Here is a 16,248-nt window from a genome sequence, read left to right on the forward strand (position 1 = left end):
TTTCTTTAGGTTTCAGAAATGGACTTCTGCAGATAGAAACAGTACTTTTATTGAATATTGCTGTTGTTTGCAGTTTGTCTTGATTGATACATATAGAATGTGGCTTCCTAAAATTCATATATGAAAACTTAATTCCCAATATAATGGTGTTTGGAGGTGCACTCTTTGGGAACAGATGAGGGTGAGATTAGTGCCTGGTGCGCTCCCTTGCTCTTTCTACCATGGAAGATCTCTGGACAAGATAGCCATTTGTGAACTATAAAACTGGGCTTAAGAATCTACCATGTGTTGGGCCTCCCCCGTGGCGCAGCGGTTGAGTGCTGGGTTGCGAAGCTCCCCACGGCCTCTGCGGCACCGGTTCGATCCCCGGCTGCTCCCCGCCCACCGGAGGAGGGTCCCACATGGCGCGCAGACCTCTCCTGCCGCCCGCTGCTCCCCTCAGCAGTGTACTTGGGTCCTTCTGCCTGCTCTGCTCCCCGCTCTGGCTCTGGTGAATTCTCTCACACACCTGCGCTTCTGACTGTACCCAGTGCATGTATAAACAAACAAACAAATAAATAAATAAATAAAATACGTGCCTCTTTAAAAAAAAAAAAAAAATGTTTCCCAAAGTGATTTTTTAAAAAAAAAAAAAAGAATCTACCATGTGTTGATCTTGGACTTCCCATCCTCCAGAACTGTGAGAAATAAATTTCATTTGTATACAAGTCACCCAATTTATAGCATTCTGTTATAGCATCTGGGCCAGACTAATAAACTGACCCAGCAAATGAAAAAATTTTTCATTTTGAGAAGAGAATTGATTATTAGGGACAGGGATAGAGCAGGAACCTCAGAGAATCAGAGGGCAGTTGGTAACATTATTCTAGTTATTCAGACTTGAAAAAATTAAAGTTGACTGAGTTCTACCTTTTGTTTTTCTCCTGCTCACTTCTATATCTAATAGAACACCAAGTTCTACAGAGCCGTCAATATCTTCATTGCTTCCTCATTGAGCAGAAGTTTTAATTTCATCCCTATGTACTCATTTTTAGATGTCACCTCAATGGTATCCCAGCTCCTCTTTCTCTTCCAGTTCACACTGCTGGAAACTGTCATTTCCATCACTCACTCCCCTTAATATTCTGTATGGGTTTTACCCTTTTCTATCAGATAAAATCCATACTCTTCAGTTTGACATCCTTCTATATCATTCCGATTGTCTTTCACTATTGAATTTTGTACTGATCTCCTTTCTTACTTTTAGCTCTATGTTCATGCCATTCCCTCAATGTTCTAGTTATCTGTCTGATCACTTTTTCAAAGACCAGTTAACAATGCATGTCCTCTGAAAAATTTCTGATCACCCCAGCAAGAAAATATCTTCCTTCTCTGAATTCCTGAACCTGTGTATTGTTTGATGTTTTTAAGATGTGGTGATGAATTGTAAGTGACTTGAGTTCATGGATTATATACTACATATTTTTATTCCTTACAATGTCTAATAGACTTTTTCATATAATATGCAGCTAATAGATATTGCTAAATGTGTAAATTAACATTACTCTGGTTTAATACCAACTCTGAGTTTTACTGAATGTGATTTCTAATAATTGTGCCCAATGCTTTTCAACTCTTTTTATAGTCAGCCCTCCAAGACATCTTTCAGAAATATTTTTTTCTTATTATCCTTACTCAAAATACTAACACCACAGATATACTACATATCTATATATATAGTATAGGTCTAGATGTTTACTGCATAGGAGGTAGAATATTGTTTTCATTCATCAGAAAACAAATTTACCATTTGGGAGGCAATACTGCTATCTTTGAGAATATATAATTTAGTTTTTTCATTGAAGGCAGTTATCATTTGCACATAGAAAGTCTCATGTAAACTATGACATTGTTTAAGAATGATGAGATTGAGATATATTTAGAAAGAAAAACAAGAAGGATCAACTGCTTACTAAGAATCCACCAATTTGCCAAAACTATGTATTTTATATATACAATTGCATTAAATTTCCTAAACAGTCTACAAAGTAAATTGCACTGTTCTGCTTAACTTGCCACGAATGATTCATTTTCTCCTATAATTTCTGACTGTTAGTATTGACTACATGTGATTTTCCTTTTGAGAGTTATTAACATCATCTTAAATAGTGATTTTTAGTGTGTTAGTGTTCAGTATGCTAGCAGGACCTAGATGCAATCCTTTCTCTTTAAACTAAAGGCACTTCATGCTTATCTGAATTATATTTATGGGATTCAAGGTTTTTGTGAAAAAATGAGTAAGACTTCCTTAACAAAATTAAAAAACTGCAGTTTTGGTATAATTCTCCTATGTGGATTTTAAAGATGAAAATCCAAGTGTCTGAGAATTACCTCTTTTGCTTCTGATTATATATTAATTTAATTACACAATGAAAGTATATTCCAAGTTCTTATCCAGGGAACTCATTAATTATCTAAAGAAGAGTGCTTAGTTTTGCGCTCAGGTATTCTGTTGATTTTATTTAGATCCTGGAGTAATATTTATTAAATAGATAATATGTTTGCATTTTGACTACAAAAAGATCATTTGACCATTATTCTATAGGCCTTTGATTACTAAGGTTTAGTACTCCAAACTGAAGTATATTCCCTGATTCACTCTGGTGAGAAATTTCTTTCCCTATCATAAGACAGTCACCTAACTAATGACAATGTTCTGAGTGGTACACTGTACAAATAAACCATCACTTTTATCCTTACACCATGATAGCTAGCATTTGTCAAAATGCCATTGATAAAAATAAGTAAAGTGAGGGCCTCCCTTGGTGGCACAGCGGGTGAGCACTGGGCTGCGAGGCTCCCGGCAGCCTCTGCAGTGCCGGTTCGTCGCCGGCAGCAGGAGAGGGTACCACAAAAAAAAAAAAAACAAAAAAAAAAACAAAAAAAAAACCAAAAACGTAAAGTGAATAGAAAATGATTTTAATTATATTTTATGTAATACGTATTTATTTTGATGTATGTATATTAAGGTCTTCAGATTTTCATTTTATATTTATTAGAATCTGACTCCCTTGGGCTCTAGTTTATTGTTTTGTTTTTTTTTTCACTTTTTTGGCAGTTCATGTATGATGAAAGTATGAATCAATAATATTTACATTTACTTTCAAAAGGTCCACAATTAGTCTTGTTAGATGTACTTTCAAAATAGCATGCTGAATACAGTGATATGCTGATTTTGGTCACTTGAGTTTAATAAATGAAAACACTTTAGAATTAATTCATTCACATAGAATGAATCTGTTGGTTTTTGAGAAGGGTGAGCAAAAGTGGATTTTCTTGGTTCAATTTTGTGTTCCTCTTTCCCTCCTCTGTCTAACCCCCCCTACCTCACAATTCACAAACATGTTTTCATGCCTTCCTCTGAGTGCTGGGAAGAACATTTTAGTTATTCTTTTCCATGGTGCAAATATCGCTCACCTGTGTTCTGTTGTTGTCTGTGTAGTTGTTCGATCTCTCCTACTAGATGATCAGCACTGCAATGGCTCCATTTTTCTGTTCTCTTTTTCTTTCATGACTATGGCGTGTAGTCCAAGATTTGATGATTTAATGAATGGATTTAGACTTAATGAAGTGCTTTCCTACATTTTTTGGCCTTCTATTGCTCTCAGAATAGAAACTGACATTTTCTACTTTCCTCATTTTTCTCCAGCTAGTTAGGTTGAGAGATGAAAGGATGCCATTTTAACCTAATAGTCTGCCAATGTTGCTAAAAAGGACACCAATTAATTCTAATTGCATGGGCAGTTTTCAGTATGTCGACTCTTCTTTATTAATATTAGAACTAGTAACTTAGTGCACATAGGTCACAATGTAACTGTCAGATGGCAGCAAGTTCAAATCAGTATTCACCTGGATTGTATTCAACCTGGTGACCTGGAGGTGAATAATAATCCCTTGAGTTATCACTTACTCAGAAAAGAACATTTATTCTCTTCCTAATTCAGAGACATTTATGATTGTTTTTAGAGCCCCCATGATATCAACATATTTGAAAAGTGAAATTTCATATATATCATGTTCACTTTGATTATGAAAAGGTCTATTAATGTATTTAGAGATGTATAATGCATATTTTCTTTCATAAAACATATCTTGGTAGGAGGGAAGAATATTCTTCATTGTATTATGTGCTAATCTAAATGCAGACATTTCAATGTGGAATTAAAAAATGTCAGTGTCTGGTCAAGTAATGTGAAGTGTTAAAGAGGTGGATTCAAATTTTTCCTCAATGAAATACAATCTCTTTTGGAGATCTCCTTCAGTGATTCTTTTAAAACAGGACAACTGGACTAGAACTTGTGGGTTGATGTTCATCCAAAATGAATAATGAGGGCCTCCCCGGTGGCGCAGCGGTTGAGCGCTGGGTTGCGAAGCTGCCCACAGCCTCTGCAGTGCCGGTTCGATCCCCGGCTGCTCCCCAGCCACGGGAGGAGGGTCCCACATGGCGCGCAGACCTCTCCTGCCGCCCGCTGCTCCCCTCAGCAGTGTACTTCGGTCCTTCTGCCTGCTCTGCTCCCCGCTCTGGCTCTGGTGAATTCTCTCACCCTCCCGCGCTTCTGACTGTACCCAGTGCATGTATAAACAAAAAAAAAAAAAAAAACCAAATAAATAAAATAAAAACATGCCTCTATTAAAAAAATAATAATAATAAAAAAGAAAAGAAAAAAAATGAATAATGATAACCATTATATAGTAGACCCCTTTTAAAAATATAGAATAGATACAGCACAAAGTTAGTTTTAGATATTAATAAGATTATATTTTATTACAAAAACAGAACTATTTTTCTATCTTTGCACAGAAAATTAAGAAAAGTGTTACTAATATTTGTTAAATATGCTCATAAATATCTTTTTTTAAGATTTATTTATTTTTATAAAAGAACCGGGGTATAGGCCAGATGCGCGGGAGGGTGAGAGGATTCACCAGAGACAGAGCAGGGAACAGAACAGGCAGACTGACAAAATACACTGCTGAGGGGAGCAGCAGGTGAGACAGGAGAGGTCTGCTGTGCCATGTGGGATTCTTGTCGGCCAGCTGGGATCGAACAAGCACTGCAGAGGCTGTGGACAGCTTCACAGTGCAGCACTCAACCACCTGCGCCACCAGGGAGGGCATGCTCATAAATATCTTAAAAGGGTTTTCTTAAAGCATGGTTTTCTTTAAAAGTAAATAAAATAGACAAACCTGAGTATTTCTTTAGCTGACTTACTAAGGAAAAAAGGGAGAAACTTTTAATTAATAGAATCACAAATGAAGGAGGAAAAGTTAAAACAGACATCTCAGAAACACAGAAGATCATAACAGACTATTATGAATGTTATTAGGCCAGCTAATTGGAAAATCTGGAAGAAATGGAAGTATTTTTAGGTTCAGACAAACCTTCAAAATTTAACCAAGAAGAAATAGAAAACCTGAATAGACCAATCACAAGCAAGGAAATTGAAATAGTAATCAAATTTCTCCAAAAACAAAAGCCTAAGCCTAGTTAGTTTCATTAGTGAGTACTACCAAACCTGTAAGGATGAACTAATGTGTATCCTTTTCAAACTCTTCCAAAAACCTAGGATAAGGGAATGCTCTCAAACAAATTTCTTTGATATTAAAACAAACAAACAAACAAACAAAAAACAGCAAGACATTTCACAAAAGAAATGTACAGGCCAATATCTCAAAACTCTAAAACACATTGAAAAAAATACAGGCAAACACTTTACAACACTGGCTTCAGAGATGTTCTGGGGATTCCTCTGTAGGGACTAGAGAAGCAAAAACAAATACAACCAAATGGGATTACATTAAACTAAATAGCTTCTACACAGTGTAAGGAATTATCAGTAAAACAAAAAGTCACCCGATTGAAGAAAATATCTACACAATATATATCTGAGAAAGGGTAGATATCCAAAATATATAAAGAACTAATGCAACCCTACTAAAAAACAAAAACAAAAACAAAAAAAGGGCAAAAGAGCTAGAAATTTCTCCAAAAAAGACACAAATAGGCAATAGGAATATGAAAATATGCTCATTATCACCAAAATGCAAAACAAAAGCATAATGGGATATGATCTCATACCTGTGAGAATAGCTCTTACCAAAAAGCTCAGAAACAACAAGTGTTGACAGGATGTGGAGAAAAAGGAAACTTTAAACATTGTTGGTGAAAATATGCATTGGTCCAGCTCCTGTGGAAGACAGCATGGGGTTTTCTCAAAATAATAAAAATAGATCTACCATATGACCTAGCAATTCCATTCTTGGGTATCTAATGAAGAAAGCCAAACACACTAATTTGAAGGGATATGTGCACTCCTATGTTCATTTCAGTACTATTTCCATAGTTAAATTTTTGAAACAAGTGAAGTGCCTGAGACAGAAATGGTTAGGAAAAAGTCGTGTAGCACCTCCCCAGTGGCGCAGCAGGTTGAGCACCATGCTGCGAAGCTGTCCACAGCCTCTTTGATTCCCAGCCAGCCAGGGAGAAACCCACATGGCGTGGCAGACCTCTCCTGTCTCACCTGCTGCTCCCCTCTGCAATGTCTTTGGTCCATCTGCCTGTTCGGCTCCCTGCTCTGTTTCTGGTGAATTCTCTCACTCTCCTGCGCCTCTGACCTGTACCCCAGTTCTTGTATAAATAAATAAATAAATAAATAAATAAATAAATAAATCTTTTTTAAAAAAGAAAAATGTGGTGTATCGTATGCAATGGAATACTTCTCAACTATAAAATGTGACAAACTCTTGCCATTTGCAACAACGTGGATGGAAGTTGAGAGCATAACACTCAGTGAAATAAGTCAGAAGGAGAAAGACAAAGGGTGATTTCACTTACATGCAGAATATGTAGAAACAAGCGGAGAGACAAAACCAAACCAATAATAAACCTTTGGCATCTGATTACAAAACTGAGGCAACCAGAAGGGAAGAGTGATGGCTTGGGAGAGGAGAGGAATGGAACAAAATGGAGCATGGTGGAGAATTACAGGGCTTTGGTGGTGGGCATGGTGTGAAAACATGCATTTGTAGAGGTTTGAACCTATAATCCCTAAAACAAATAAAATGATGTAAACCACCTTTTCCTCAAGACATATCATTGGAGAAATAAAGGATGTCTTTAATATAAAAAAAAAAACTTTAAAGTTCTTGTAAGAAAGAGTCCATACTATATTGTGATAAATCATAGCTGTCTTCAAATAACAAGGGTTGATTTAATTCACAGCCTCTAAAAGCACAGATTTCCCTTGGAGCTATGGTGTCTTAATTGGATTGCAGCAAATGTATTACATAACATGAAACTTTAAGTATACAGAGTTTAAAGTTATTAATGTGTCTTAAATTATTTGACAATGTTGCTGCAATCATAGACACTAATTACTTTTTGTTATTTTTGTTTACTTATTTTTTTAATAGGGAACTTGATAAAACGTATAGTATTTCCTTATTTATCCATTTATCAAATTATGGGCATTTTTAATTTCTAGTTTTTAGCTATTTTGCTATTATAAATAAAATAGCTATGAAAAAACATCACATGGGTCTTTGGTGGACATATGTTTCTATCTCTCTTGGGAAAACATTTGGGAGTAGAATTGCTAGGCTGTATGTTGTTGGACTGCATGTGAAAGTTTAACTTTATAAGAAACTGCCAAATAATTTTCAAAGAAAAACTATACAATTTTACATTCCTGCCAAAAATGTTTGTCTGAATTGATCTGCCTCCTCACGAAAACTTGGTTTTATATGTCTTTTTAATTCTAGCCATTTTATTTTTTTTGTTTTACCACTTATTCTATTTATTTATTTCTAAATTTAGTTTATTTAATGTTTTAGTTGGGGTAATATTAGGAAACCCCAAGAGGTATTGCCACCGTAGGGCACCCACCACCAAATTACTCATAGTCCTCTGCCACAGTCCACTGTGCTTCCTTCCTTCTTTGTTCTTACAAGTCTCCCACTTTTTCCTCTCCCTAGATGCTTCATTTCTATAGTCAGCTTTTGAGGGTTGGATTTTAAGCTTGTCTTTATATGCCGTTTAGCTTTGTATCTCTATATTTCACATATTATTGATACCATCCAGAGCTGGAAGGAATAATGCTAAGTGAAATAAGTTAGAAGGAGAATGCTAATTCTAGTCATTTTAGTTGTATATATATTACATGACATTCAGTCTAGTAAAGTATATTGAGCCAAAATTAGTAATTGTCATTTTATAGTTAATATTATTTTGTTTTTTGTGAATACATTCTTAATTGTGATTAAAAACTAGTTTAAATTTTTATTTTGAGAACATGCTGACTTAAGATGAACCCCTTATAAAAATAGACAGTGCATATCTTTACAATGAAGAAAAACTTCATTTCTTTAAAGAAAAATATGGATGGCTAAAAATATGGGAGAAAATGTTTAATATCACTAATCACTAGAAACATGCAAATCAAATTTATTACTATTCATACTCATTAGGATGGCTATTATCAAAACAACAATTGCAAAAATTCATGAAATAATAGGAATGGCGAGAATTTAGAGGAAATTGAAATCTATGCATTGCTTGTGCAAATGTAAAATGGTGCACCCACTATAGAAACAGTATCAAATTAAATACAGAATTACCATATGATCCAGTGATTCCATTTCTGCATATAGATACTCAAAAGTATTGAAAGCGGGTTCTGAAAAAAGAAATTTGTACAGTCATGTTCACAGGCACATTATTCACAGTAGCCAAAAGGTGACAACAACCAAGTTTCATCAACAAATGTATAAACAAAAGGTTGTCTATACATACAGTGGAAAATGCCTCAGGTTCCAAAAGGAATAAAATTTTAATATGTGCTATAACTTGGAATGACTCTGAAAGTATGTTTGACACTGAAGGACAAATATTGTATGCTCATACTTGTGTGGGAATTCTTAGAATACTAGAAACTTGGAGGTAATCTAAAGTTAATTAATATAAGACTATTAAATAAATCCTACCATGTTCATATAGTATAAAAGGAGACATTTAGCTTTCTAAATATCGTATAAATATTTTTTGAATAGTCACTAAAATAGTCAACTAAATGTATAACTTGCAAATCAACAGGAAAAAATGAATTTAAAAATAATATTTTCACAAAAGACAGAAAAAGGAAAAACATTTGTCAATGGAAAACACAAATATTGTGAAAGTCCATTGGTGTTTATTTATATACGTACATGTACTTATATACTTATACTTACTTATATCAGTAACGTTAACAATATTTATAGTTATGGACAATGTACATAAGAATGGACAATGTACAAATATTTTGGATTGAACATGTATGTGTTATTCTGACTAGTCAAAAATTATAAAATAGGGCCTCCCCGATGGCATCGGTTGAGTGCAGCGCTGTGAAGCTGTCCGCAGTCTCTGCAGCGCTGGTTCGATTCCTGGCACACCAGGGAGATACCCACATGACTCAGCAGACCTCTCCTGCCTTGCCTGCTCCTACCCTCAGCAGTGTCTCCAGTCAGTCTGCCTGTTCTGCTCCCCACTCTGTCTCTGGTGAATCCTCTCACCATGCCACATCTCTGGCCTGTACCCCAGTTCTTGTATAAATAAAAATAAATCTTTTAAAAAATATATAAAATAATATAAGAATTAGTGTATTGGAATAGAAAGAACTAGAATTACTTGGACTAAAGACTATGTCATTTACCATATAACTATGTGTCCTTAAGGCATATTTTTTTTCACTTTTCAGAGACTTTTTTTCTCACTTGTACATTTAGAATAATATAAACTTCTTGGTATTTGTGTGGATTACTGCTAAAAAATGAAATGTGGCTAATAAAATATCATACATATAGCAAATTTTTTTTTCAATTATGACTAAAATTTACCCTTGGTGTGTGAACACTACCCAAATTAATGCCTTAACTAATAGAGCTGTTCAACTTTTAGATGGTGTCCTTATTTCTTTTTTTAAAGACATGTCATGCATTTTCAAATACTATATTTTCCTTTTTTAAAGATTTATTTATTTATACATACAAGAACTGGGGTACAGGCCAGAGGTGAGAGGGGTGAGAGGAGTCACCAGAGACAGAGCAGGGAACAGAACAGGCAGACTGACGAAATACACTGCTGAGGGGAGCAGCAAGAGTGACAGGAGAGGTCTGCTGTGCCATGTGGGTTAGCTTCCCAGCCACCAGGGGATTGAACTTGTGCTGCAGAGGCTGTGGATAGCTTCACAGTGCTGTGCTTGACCCCTTGCACCACCGAGGAGGCCCAATACTATCTTCAAGGTTAGTACTACTTGAGCGAATATGAGATGTATTATCTTTAGCAATTAAACTCACAGGATTCTTTGCTATTGATGTAATTTCTTGAAAATAATTAAGGTGATAAAACACCCATTTGGATGTACTAGCAATAAGTTGGAAGGATTAGATATATAGTTGGGCTGGGGTTAGGGGGTTTTATCTCATTTCTTATATTATAGTACCTTGCATATTTTTGATACTGAATGAATATTAATAATGAGAGCAGTAATGATTTCAATTTAGTTTTCTATGTAGAATACAGATGTAGCAGAAATTTCTGCTGAACTTTTTCTCCTAATGCAAATTCTAAATATTACTCACAATTTATTCCTGCTATTGACTAAATCTATGTTCTCCAGAAAATTATTTAATATCTTTGTACCTATGATTCCATCTATAAAATGGGGATAATAATACAGACCTATTTAATTATTTAGTTCTTCAAAATGCTGAGATGCTTTATTCAAATTAATTACATGAGAGGTACTTTAAGTTCAGTCTATTATTAAACATATTTATATGATTTGTACAATATGACCTAACAATTATACATGGCACTACACTGAACATGGAGAACAAAAATAAAATGAATTCAAGATATCTTAATGGTAGTAGGTTAGCAATAGAGATAAAAGTTATTTAATATAATAGAAGGATTATTCAAAGCTGCTAGATGTGATCATTTAAATGTGAAAGAATTATCTCAAGACTATTAGTCTCTCCTTGATGTAGTTTAAGACTCTCTCAGATAAAAATGAAATGCATTGCTTTAAAATTTGCCAGCTTCACATGCATGCTGATAAGAATTTTAATATATCAGGATATTTATTAGAATTAATGTGTTCATTTGTGATGATGAATTGATGTTTACATGTATGTTTCACTTAAAATACTATGTTGAAAAATAAAGTACTACTATGAATAGAAAATAGAATTATAAAAATTAATAATAAACTGGTTTTGCCTTAAAATGAAAATTAAAAAAAACTACTGAACTAATATCTAACACATATCAGACACTGTGTTAAGCAGCTTAGACACATTATTGATAATCCTTAGAAAAAATTCGGTGAAACAGGAATTAATATTTTAAATAACTAATATGCACAAGTCACATAGCTAGGGTGAATCCACATTTTTCAATCTTTGAAAATGAACATCTAGGCTCTTTTTAACTAATTCTCTTAAATATTAATATCATTTTACTTCTATTTTACTTAGCATATATTCACTGATGACGTTCTTCTCCCCTCTCTCTTTCATTTTCTCAATTTCAATCTTTTTTGACAATCTTTTAAATATTAATATCATTTTACTTCTACTACTTTACTTAGCATATATTCACTGATGAAGTTTTTCTCCCTCTCTCTTTCACTCTCTGCCTTTTCTCAATTTCTATCATTTTTCGACAGTCTTTTTCTCATATGCATGACTAATGAAATCACACAACTCATATTTTGTATCTCCTAGATACTCACAGAAGAATGGATTTGCCGAACATAACAAACTCGATTATCTCTATTTAGATTCTGGGTAAGAACACATTCTACCAACTCTATCTGCCTTTGGGTTACAGCTGAGTAAAGAAAGACTCAAAGCAAAAAGGAACTATGGTTTCCTATTTTTTCCTTTTCATCCTTCTCAGATGGACAATTACAGGGAAGTAAGGTAGCAAGAAAGGGTATGGTGGGAGTCCTTGGAATTTTGCCTTTCTTAAAATGATATTGTCTTTTTCTCTGCATTTGAAGCAAAGTCTGGTCTGAACAGAAAGCATGAGCTTTCTCAGACACTCAATGCTCTTACTTAGTTTTAGATATGCTTATAGTGAATTTTGAGCCTCACTATACTCAAATACATGGTGAATTCACTTGGATTCTATATTCTTTGGGTCTCCCAAAGGCTATATGCCAATGGGACAGGAAGGAATGGCAATAAGTATCTTCTCTGCTCATACTTACTCTCCATTTTCCATTGGATTTTACTTCTGAAAATCATTTAAAAAAAAAAAAAACCGGAAGGAGAAAAACAAATACTGGATGATATCACTCATATGTGGAATCCAGAGAAACAAAACAAAGGAACAGACAGAACTAAACCAAAACAAACATTAGCAATAAGATTGTAGAATTGATTTACCACAGGGATGGGGGAGTGAATGTTGGATCAAAGAGGGATTATGGTACCTTGGTGGTGGGTCTGAGGAGGTGTGACCTATTTCTCTGAATCATGTACATGTCCCCTCAATAATTTTTTTTAAACAATAGGAAAAAATGGCTTAAATTAAAAAATAAAAAGAAAGCAAAGAGCGAGTATGTTTTAAGACCATGGCCAATAAATAACTCTAAATGTTGCAGACAACTCAAGTAAGGTGACAATCAGCAATCATTTATTGAGTGCTTATATGTCAGGCACAGTAGTAGGTGAACACAATGATAAATATGTTGACAGGGGGGATGTAAGTAAGAGTATACAATCCAATGTATCTAACACTGTGATAGACATGGATAAAATGCTTGGTGAGCAGAAGAGGAAAAAAATACAGATAGGATTATTAAGGGATTCAACATAGTTCCTCAAGAACACTAAACCAGTGGGGCCTGTGCGCCTACATGGGTTGCACACCCGTGAAGTTGACCCAGACCCTGTTTGATTTCCTGGACTTTTAAGTTTCAGATTTATGTAAGGGCTGCTGTTTGAAGTCCTCTGTCAAACCTAGCTACCAACTTTTAGTTAGACAGACCTACTTCAGAGTGTGATATGTAATACTCAGCAAATGTTGTATTTATTATTACTATTACTAGTAGTGATATAAATTATTCTTGTTATATAGCACTTTCTCATAACTACTCTTTGTCTATAGTTATTCTAGTGTCATTAATTATTTTGGGATGGGAAACAGATCTTATTATTGTCCCTGCTGCTTATCACATTGTCTTGCACCCAGTTGACACTCCTTAAGTGTTTGTTTTATTCTTTCTGTAGGAAAAGGCAGGACAAGCTCAGACAAAAAAAAAATGAAATGAATTGAGAACATACTGACACCCTCAAATAGCTGTCAAGGATTTAGAGGCCATGTCTTAAATGGTTTGGACATCTGGTGAAGTAATACAAAAATAGAAACCCCAGTAGGATTTTTCAAAACTGAAGTAGGAAGAAAGAGATCTAGAAGCAGCCCTTGAAATCCCTGTAGGAACATAATAAAGAAAAGACTTTAAATAGAAACCTTGAACAGAAAACTTCATATGCTACAGGAGTTTTAAAAGGTGGATGGAATTCATGTCTCTGATAATATGATGAAGGTCTCTATTCTATGTAGATATAAGGAGCATTGATATTACAAGATTCACTAGAGTAAGTACACCCTTGCAAATATGCAGTCAAATCCTGAGATTTTAGAAACTGCTTCTTGTGACTACCTGCTTCATGTATCTCTGTGCATGGATAGAATTGCCAGCTAGTGTAACACCTGCAATATTAGAATCTATCTTATTTCAGAAATAAAGAATTTATTGGAAAAAAATCCACTTAAAATGTAAATAATATACATTAACATGGAATATGCTTTATTTGAATCAAATTTAATTCACAAAACATTATATTTGAGCAAAGTTTTCTGGTAACTTTGTCTTGAGACATATGTATCATGTTAAATTTATTAAATTTTTCTCTTGATCTACCTCTTTGCTTCACTTTTATCCATTTGGTGGTTCTTCAGGGTTTTTAAAGATACATTTGGCTATCTGTTAAAGTAGCAAGGTCATCTTAGAATATAACTGCCATCCCTGGTCTACTTAAAATCAGGAAAACATGATGTGACTTCAGTGGTTAGAATTAAAATTAGTTTGCTTGAATTATCAATGAATACATGTTGAGAAGGTCCAAAACTCAGTGACCCAGAATATGCCTACTGATATGGTTGGGCTTCTATTTTAGAGGGATTTTTCTTTTTGGTTTGATAATATTTTTGGTATCTTTGAGCTGCCAATATCTCCCAGGCAGTGAGATGGGAAACACTGTGAGAATAATATTTGAACTTGGACCATTGAACTGAAGAGACAAGTTTTACAGTTTTATTCCATGATGAGATCTTATTTCAATGACTTTTGAGATCCATCTTCATAGGTTTATTTTTTCCCGCTTTATTGAGGTATAATTGACAAATAAAATTAAAATGTATTTAAGATGTACATTGTGATGATTTTATATATGTATGTATTATGAATTTTCTCCCATCCACATGGTTAACACATTCATATATGGGGCTGAGAACATTTAAATTCTACTGTCTCAGAAAATTTCAGTTATATAATACAGTGTTATAACTATAGTCATCATGCTTGAGATTCGAAAAAACCTTTTACTATCCTATCCTATGTCCCTCAGTCTTCAGCCTTTGATAACCACTTATCTGCTCTGCCTCTATGAGTTTGACTTTTTTCTGAAGGTTCCACATATAAGCACAGGTGTGCAGTCTTTTCTGTCTGGTTTATTTCACTTACATGAGGTTTTGAGCAAATCACTTCTGAGGAAGAAGGTACAACATATTTTGCCAGTCACCTCACCAGTCAGGAGTGGTGCACCTGGTGGTTTCAGAGCTTGCAATCCAGCTCCACTAGGTAGAAAATGACCAAATGGATTTATTTTTAAATATGACATTTATTCATTCATTTAAAAATTCTGTAAATATTTGTGAGAAATGTGAGGGGAAATATGGCCAGCAACTGAATACAGAGCTTGTACCATTTTCATAAAAAAAGGCTTCATTAAGACCTCAGATATTGGTGCTAGAGTCATTAATATATTATCCAATCTTAAGAATAGTATTTTAATTTTTGTTCATGATGGTCATACCTAACACAAAAAGGAAGTCTATTTATTTACTTTTTATGATATATTTGTACATTCTTCAAATGATCTCAAATATCTAAACCTTTAGTTTAAGTAATAAATTAAGGAAAATACCATCTACTTTTTTCAGAATGAATGTACTCAGTAAATACTTACTGGATATTTATTATGTGCAAGGATTGCTGCCAGATATTCTGGGAAGACATATTGTTAAATGTGTGTTTTCTTGAGGAATTTGTGATCTCCTGGAAGAAGAGAGGGTCATAAAAATTCAATGAAGAGTATACCTGTTCATAAAAGCACACAAAATTAAGGACAATTTCAGAAAAAGAGGAATTTTTGGAAATTTAAATTTTACAACATCAAATACTTCACTCAAATAAAGAATCATGGCATTCATTCTACTAGATCAGTAGATAAGCATGTGTTGTATTTCCAGTGAGATGAGTGGTGACTGATAAGAATTTCAGAATGGGAAGAAAATTTATTGCTGCACGATAACTATGTCAATTGATTCAATTTAAGCTTCTTGTACAAGAAAAAGAAATCCTCATCTTCTATCTCATTCTTATATCTTCACAGTGGAAAATGCTAGTATTATAAATATCTTTATGACTCAGTCCTTGTGCACCTCTGATAGGAAAATCTTAGGATTCACTAAGGATGTAACCAAATTAATACCAAAAAGGATTACATAAGGATAGATGGCAAGCAGTATAGGATAATATGAGTTCAGTCATCAAAGACCTTCCTAGAAAGGAAAGTTGAGTAATGCTCACACTCTCAAAGCAGAGAATAGCAAAGAATCAGCCTGAAGAAACTGAACTATGTTTTTCTTAAAGCTTTTTCTGCAGTTTCACAATAGAAAGCTGTAAAATGTTCATACCTCTACAGCCCTGTATTATTAAAGCTCAGGCTTTCTATATACCAAGAACTGACTGGGAAAAAAATTAGAAACAGAGGCAGAATTAAAGCCATCTCCCTTGGAGATTATACTGTTGGCATTTATTGTGTATTGCAGGGTAAATACAAAGTACCTTGTGACAGCATAGCAAAATACAG

The 16,248-nt window shown here is 34.3% G+C and overlaps 1 long non-coding RNA gene across 16 annotated transcripts in view; it reads right to left on the bottom strand.

Moving 5' to 3' along the window:
- Positions 1-16,248, bottom strand: part of LOC119232498 (uncharacterized) — a 134,889-nt gene that overhangs the window by 86,030 nt on the left and 32,611 nt on the right. For 13 of the 16 annotated variants that reach the window (XR_008549605.1, XR_008549616.1, XR_008549611.1 and 10 more), the window contains 2 exons: positions 15,343-15,431; positions 8,656-8,714 (listed from right to left, as the gene is read on the bottom strand). This is a non-coding gene — a long non-coding RNA (uncharacterized LOC119232498). Of the gene's footprint in view, positions 1-8,655; positions 8,715-14,837; positions 14,951-15,342; positions 15,474-16,248 lie in introns of all 16 variants that reach the window. The other 3 variants (XR_008549610.1, XR_008549604.1, XR_008549613.1) reach the window with 2 other exon arrangements.

Source organism: Talpa occidentalis, unplaced genomic scaffold (genome assembly GCF_014898055.3).
Source record: "Talpa occidentalis isolate TD23 unplaced genomic scaffold, MPIMG_talOcc4v2.1 talOcc4.7, whole genome shotgun sequence".
NCBI lineage: Eukaryota > Metazoa > Chordata > Mammalia > Eulipotyphla > Talpidae > Talpa > Talpa occidentalis.